General features: G+C 40.8%; 1 protein-coding gene across 2 annotated transcripts in view; it reads right to left on the bottom strand.

Annotated features, from left to right (window-relative positions):
* COL4A4 (collagen type IV alpha 4 chain) overlaps nucleotides 1-7273 on the bottom strand; it is a 169751-nt gene that overhangs the window by 24897 nt on the left and 137581 nt on the right. Inside the window, exon 47 of one of the 2 annotated variants that reach the window (XR_001888181.1) lies at nucleotides 3786-3940. The exons of the other annotated variant lie outside the window; for it this stretch is intronic. The gene's annotated coding sequence lies outside the window, so the exon portion shown is untranslated. The remainder of the gene's footprint in view (nucleotides 1-3785; nucleotides 3941-7273) is intronic. 2 annotated transcript variants of the gene reach the window in all.

The following is a 7273-nucleotide window of genomic DNA, read 5'->3' on the forward strand; positions in this document are numbered from 1 at the left end:
GACCCCAGTACCTCAGTTGAAAATGCAGAAATCACCGGTCTTCTGTGTCGCTCGCGCTGGGAGTTGGAGACTGGAGCTGTTCCTATTCGGCCATCTTGCTCCACCCATCTATATATATACATTTATATATATATATATAAAACTTCCTTTCCCTTCCCATGAATCATTGCAGTCATTCCCTAAGTTTCTTCTTTCTCTCTTTTTTTTTTTCATGGATGCTAGTATTGTATTTTAGAATCACAGATGCTCAACTTAGAGAATCTCAATATCTCAATTATTTGCTCTGTTCAATACTCATAATAATACTTCCTCACTCAATTCTACATAACTCCAGCTTAGTCTCCTAAAATTCACTTTCATGATGCCACTCAGTATCTCAAATACCTTTCATTGGCTCTCTGCTGCCAAAGGATAAGGGTCAAAGTCATTAGCCTCGACAGTGGGCTCCAACCAACCGTTGGACCTCAGCCCCATTTATCCATCACAGAGGCTGGTAACTAGTCTCACTGCTCAGGCTGTGAGTGTTCCTGATCTTGTGACATTCTGTGCTGTGCTTTTACATGGAACAGCTCTTTCCTTTCTCTTGGCCTATCCAGATCCTTCTCATCCAGCCCCCATCTGAATCCTATAACTGACACAACCACATCAACACAGTTTCCACATACCACTTGGAATTGCTGGTTATGCTGCAATGAGAGAATGATTTTGTCTTTAGATTGTAAGCTTCATGAGGGCAGGAACCATCTGTTTCTCTCTCTCCTCACAGTGCCTTTAGAAGTGCTTTGTCTGGAATGTCAGAACCGATAAATACTTGTGGATTGAAACAGAAAGAGAAGCTCATTTATACTGTCACCAGTGGTGCACATAGACACTAGTGCCTGCTGCTTATTGATGCTATTGTAGGTCTTTTTTTTCCCCTTGAATCACATCAAGAAAAGAATGATGGAAAGCATTTGCTGGTAGAGATAGCGACTTCGGGGCCTTTGTCAGTCTGAAGACATGTCCCACTGCATCGAATGCTGTGACCTGGTACACAAAGCTCAAGATTCCCACACAACAAAGAAGTGTCACCAAGGAGTCCCTGTGAATAGTACCACATCTGGCCATGTGCTTTTTATAGGTCTGCGTGGGATGTGTCTGTGCTAACATTTTTTTCTTCCGTGATATTTAGGGGCAGAGAGAGAATGATCTTGACATCTTGATCAGATGACAGATGAATTGGCAGATTTAGATATATGATTTATACTTTAGAAAAACTAAAATGTTGCTAATATAGAAATAATTAAATTTGGTCATAATACATATTGCTGCTTAGGAAGAGAGTACTGGCATAAAATCAATGGTATCATGTGGCTTAAGGAGACACACACAAGCAAAACCCTAGAAAAAACACTTCTGCTATGTGGCTCTCTGGATGCGAAACTGGATCCCTTCTCTAAGTGTTTTGAAAAACACTGCTCAGCCACCTCCAGTGAGGGTTTCTGCCAGGAAGTTGTGAAATTACTGTTTCTTTCTCTCACTCTATTTCCCCCTTAGATAACTTGTTTAGTGCCTGGATGGAAATTCTAAAAATGAAAATCAAATGAAAGTTTGTAACTTAAGAGATTCATGATATTTATTTGAGATGCTTGCAAGTTATTGCCTGCCTCTGACCTTGAGATACTGTCTCTTTACAAGATCCTCTCCCTCAGCAATTTAAATCTATCTTGCACATCCTTAGTATCAGATAATTATTAACACAATTGAACAAGGTCTTCAGACTCTCGTTATAGAGGAGCACAAGGCCAACCTCTCTGCTCTTCAGGGTGTGCACCCAGGGCCCACAGCACCTGGGAGCTTCTACAAATTCAGACTGCTGCTCCACAGACCAAATAATCAGAATCTACATTTTAGCAAGTCCCCTGTGGTTTATAGGTACCAAAGTACTTCTCAAATTTCAGTGCACACAAGTGCTTTTAACACCATTTATTGCATGTAAAGCGGACTGACTGCTTGGGGACCAGAAGAACATTCTACTCCTCATTATACAATTTTCCCTACTTTTATCAAACATAATAATGATTACAGGTTGAGAATTTCATCTTTGGCTGATAAAATTATAACCACTAAGTATATAATCACTGAGGATGCAAGCTACCCCCTAGAAATAATGTATGAAGGAATTGCCTTGCTGGCAAATGGGAGAACAAAAATGACTAAGCTGGCTGGTGCTGCAGAGACTGAGCATCAAGTAAGGGCCTTCAGATCCTCCTTTCTCCAGCTCAGAGCAGTTGCCCTAAATGACTGACCTTGGGTTTCTAGGGGCTCCAGAGGTGATATGGTTTGGCTGTGTCCCCACCCATATCTCATCTTGAATTCCCACGTCATGGGAGGGACACGGTGGGAGGTCATGGAATCAGGGGGCAGGTCTTTCCCGTGCTGTTCTGGTGATTGATAGTGAATATGTCTCACGAGATCTGATGGTTTTGAAAAGGGGAGTTTCCCTGCACAAGCTCGCTTCTCTTGTCAGCCGCCATGTGAGACGTGCCTTTCACCTTCTGCCATGATTGTGAGGCCTCCCCAGGCCCGTGGAATTGTAAGTCCAATAAACCTCTTTCTTTTGTAAATTGCCCAGTCTCGGGTATGTCTTTATCAGCAGCATGAAAATGAACTAATACAGGAGACATGGCCTGAGATATAGGCCTCTGGGATCCCCCAAAAGAGCTCTGTCCTCATGGGTTCCTCACCCCTTCCCTCCAGAACAGCTTGAGAGAGTCTCCAAGCTGAGCTGGATGGGCTACCTTAGAACCCGTAAAACAAGGGGCTTTGCAGTGACAGGAGCAATCCAGGACACCTCTATGTGAGACCCTCTATTTTCTAACCAATTCACAAATGGGGAAAGCCCCTGGGAGGTAATGGAGTAAAGGATAAAAGCATTATCTTTAAGAACAGACAGACGAGGGTTTGGATTCTACTAGATGGTGACCGTATGACCTTAAAGAAGTTACTTATTCTCTCAAAAGCTCAGTTTCCTTGTCTGCAAAATGGGACAGCTGTAGGGTTGACAGGAAGCATATATAGCAGAGCCAGTACTGCTCCTGTCACATAGTAGATGGTCAGGAAATGTTAGTTGAGTATCCTTATTTCTCTTATCAGGTAAAAGGTTGACCCAAATACCAATGAAGTTCCTTCCTATTTAAAAGTAAGTCCAAGGCTGGGTGCAGCGGCTCATGCCTGTAATCCCAGTGCTTTGGCAGGCTGAGGCAGGAGGATGATTTGAAGCCAAGAGTTTAAGACTAGCCTGGGCAACAGAGCAGGACCCTGCTTCTACAAAAATTAAAAATTAGCCACAGTAGCACATGCTTGTAGCCCAGCTACTGGGGAGGCTGAGGCAGAAGGATCACTCGAGCCTGTGAGGTCAAGGCTCCAGTGAGCCATGATTGTACCACTGCACTCAGCCTGGGCAATAGAGTAAGATCATGACTCTTTAAAAAAAAAAAAAAAAAAAGTCCACAAAACAGTTATTAAATATCTACACTCCACCTATCCCCATGTCTGGCTGTAAAGAGAAATGTAATCAATACCTAACTCCTGACTTCAAGTCACTGTGGTTAAAACTAACAATGTCTTTGGTTTCATAAATCTCTTTGTAGTTGACGTTCACACCTTGAATCCCCCAAACAGTGCTGTGAAGCAGGTGGTCTTATTCTCTCTCACTCAGCTAATAAGACAGCTGAGGCCAAGAGGGTGTAAGCCCCATGCCCACTGGCCACTGCCCAAGCACCTCCCCTGGGGTTGATACAGACCTTCCCTATGAGGCCTGCTTTCATTCCTCTTCTGCGCCCCATCACTGTGCATAGAACAGTGTTGCCAAGAGCCTCCGAATCCCATCCTTTCCAGCCTACACTCTTCCCTTCTGCAGTTCACACTTCCACAAGTGTGAGCCACATTACAATGTAAGCTAGAAAACAAAAAAAAAAAGTAAACCCACGTTGGCTTGAAAGAAAATAAATGCACCAGATAAAACACAGTTGTTTTTGGAAGTCATCACAGAATTTTATATATAATGAACCATGTTATAAATCATAATACAACAAAGATTTAAGTGCCAATGGCAGACCAGGAATCTTGCAAAAGTTACATGCTAAAAGTCTTTAGCTTTACAACCAGAGGTTAGAGAAAGGGATGCAATTTCTTAGACACGTTTCACATTTTTCCCATGAATCATTAAATATTTAAGCACCATAAAATTCAAGCATTTCACATGGATGTGGCAGCCAGCCTTGGTGGTTTAAAATGCATTATGCAGAGTTTCTGGCAGATAATAACAGTGACAATTGCAGAGTACTGATTTTTAATGTCAATTGTTTGTTCCCTGCAGGACTTACTGATAATATCCCTGCAGGAAATTGTGATATTTTCTGTGCTACAGTAACTTTGAGGATTGAAATGAAACAGCATTCCCAATGACACTAAGAATTGGCCACATATAAATAATTCTAATCAGTAATTTATATACCCTGTGAGAATAATTCTGTGTAAAATAAAAACAAGAAATATTTTTCGTATTAGTTTATTTTAAATACAAAATGTGACCATCATTAAGTGTATGATGACGGGTATGCTAGACAGGTAATCTAACTTAATTTTCAATGCAAGAGTAGCTGTTATGTCCCACCGCATTAATGAGGGAAATGAAGCTAAGAAAGTTGGCAAAACTCACCCAGGGTAACAGCTGAAAAATGACTAAGCCAGATTTCAAACCTGGGTTCGACCAACTCTCAAGTCCTCCTCTTTCCACTGTTCTTGCAGCCATACCAAGTAAAAGTAACAATTATCAGATTATTCCAGTGAACTGATAGAAACACAGATCTAATATAATTTCCTGGAACACACTGAATGGTTTGCTTTACTATAATCTACACAACGTTCAGAATAAGATGATAAAGCCCAGTTGTAGTACACCATTCCATTGACTATTTTTCGGAGCACCAATAACATGTATACAGACGTTTAGCAAAGATTTTATGCTAGGAAGCTCTTAAATCCTGAGGAAATAGAAATTACAGCATAAGGTAAGTCATGTCACATTTTACTGTGGGGTCTTCTCAGTCAAATCTCTCAAATCTCATGTCTGAAATTTCCGTTTATAGGAAAAACAAAATCTGTTTTTGGAGGGGTGTGATAAGCCCATTGAAAGCTTATCAGTTGGCTTTCTGGCAATAATTGTAACAAGAGAATGTGGGTATACAGATAAGTTGAGCATTAAAATATTCTGAAGTAGGAAATGGTTTATACTTGTAACCATCTTACTGATGAAGGCCTTATATGCAGAGCTGAACACCTAATGCCTAAGGAGTTTAAGGAATTGTCATTGAAAAAAAGAATTGGCAGCAGTGTGTTCAACTCTGTGCTAGGCATTGGGCATATCAAAACGAGTCAAGCATGGTCCCTGCCCTCAAGGGGCTTGCATTTTGGCAATGGAATGAAGGAAGTGCACTGAGGTGCTAAAGAAGCAATGGGGAACGGAGAAAATGAGGACAGCCATGTGCACTGCACAAGAGCAGCAGAAGGGAGCCCAAATTTCCCCCAGGGAATTCACCTCCCACACAGGGTAAACTGACCCCAGGGAGGACACCACTGGTGAAGCAGGAGCCAAGTCGAAGAGGTGCTGGGAGTGTCTAGAGCTGCACACAGTTCATCGTGACAGGAAATACTCCCAGAGGGAACCCTCGAACAGTCCCCAGTGGACCTTTCACCCCATAGGAAGTCATTTGGACTTCATGGGCAGTGGAGTCATAGAAGGATTCTAATCCAGAGGGTGACAAAATCAAGTTTGGGTGGATCTTAGATGGCAACTGGGATTTGAAACTAAAGCATCAGGTGGGAGATGCCTACTGAAAGGGTGGAGGTGGAAGACAAAGGCTGTATGAGACAGGCATAGGGCTAAAGAGGAGGTAGCCATCCAAAGTAGCCATGATTCAGCTTTCAATGTGGGGAGCGTGAGAGCAGAACGAAAGGGCCACACAGAGCATGGAAACCTGCCTGGATGAATGGGCTCCACTCACTGAGAATCAGAACCCAGAAGTAAGCATCCCAGATTTCCAGCACGGGCACAGAACAGTTCCCATTAGGGCAATCTAGACATGTTCCAGTCTACAAGGTTGGTGGGGAGACAGGGAGAGGAGGGTTTGATAAGGATCATCTCCAATAATGGGTTAGGAGAACAACTTAAAAGCTTTGTCCATCACCTCCACAGAGAAAGACTAATTGAGGGCACATTGATATATAACCAGGTGAAGAAAATAATGGTTTAAGATAATAGGATCTTCTATTCCAATAAGTTATTTTTCCTATTTTTCTGCCCTTCTGATCCTTTAAAATTCTTTTGCAAAATTAGAGGGCAGCGTTAATGCTGCATTTAGAGACAGCTCTTGTAATACTAACATTTGAACAGTCTGATACCTTCCCAAGCTCACTTGGAGTAAACTGTCTACATAATTTAGGCTGTGTTTGTGTGGGTTCTTTTTTTTTTTAACTTATTTATTAACTTATGAAGATAATATTCTAATGCCAACATTAAAGTGTTTAAAATAATTAAACAAGCAAGATACGTTTTTGATGTTCCATTTGTCACCCTTACCTCTTCCCAGAAAATGTTCTCAGGTCAACAAGATGAACAAGTTGAACTTTTAGGAGAGTTGACTTTTGGTAATAGATACAGCTTTTTTGGAAGGAGAAAGGTAAGTATAAATAAGATTGGAATTGGCTCAAATTTTAGGTGCACAAAAATATTCAACATGCCAGAGCATGGTTTAAAAAATATTAAATGGGCCAAATGAACTAGGAAATATTTTGCTACATCAAGAAAATATTTCATCTTAAAATACACATTTTCTTTTACCAGAAAATACTCTTAAAATGAATTGCCACCCTGGGGACAGCCCATAGCAAAACTCATTTGAAATTTGTTCTGCATATAAGAGCTCGTTCCAAATCAAAGTTTGGCAAGGAAAACATTTCTTATAAACAAAATTTTAATTGAGTTTTTCTTCTCAATTAAGATTTTTAAGTGCATGGAAACTAAGCACTAAAATGAGTGTTGTGCTCATGAGACATTTATTTAGTTTTTTCTAAAATGCCTTTTTCTTTTAGATGAGGAAGGTGAATTTCCTAAAAATTTTTTCCCAACAAATCTTTTAAATTTAGGATTAGATCACCAAATTCCTAGCAAAATAGAAAAAGGGATCTTTTGCTTTACAGAAAAAATACTCAGTGTAAATTGACACACATT

The sequence above is a fragment of the Rhinopithecus bieti genome, unplaced genomic scaffold (assembly GCF_001698545.2).
Source record: "Rhinopithecus bieti isolate Rb0 unplaced genomic scaffold, ASM169854v2 scaffold_15336, whole genome shotgun sequence".
Taxonomy (NCBI): Eukaryota; Metazoa; Chordata; class Mammalia; order Primates; family Cercopithecidae; genus Rhinopithecus; species Rhinopithecus bieti.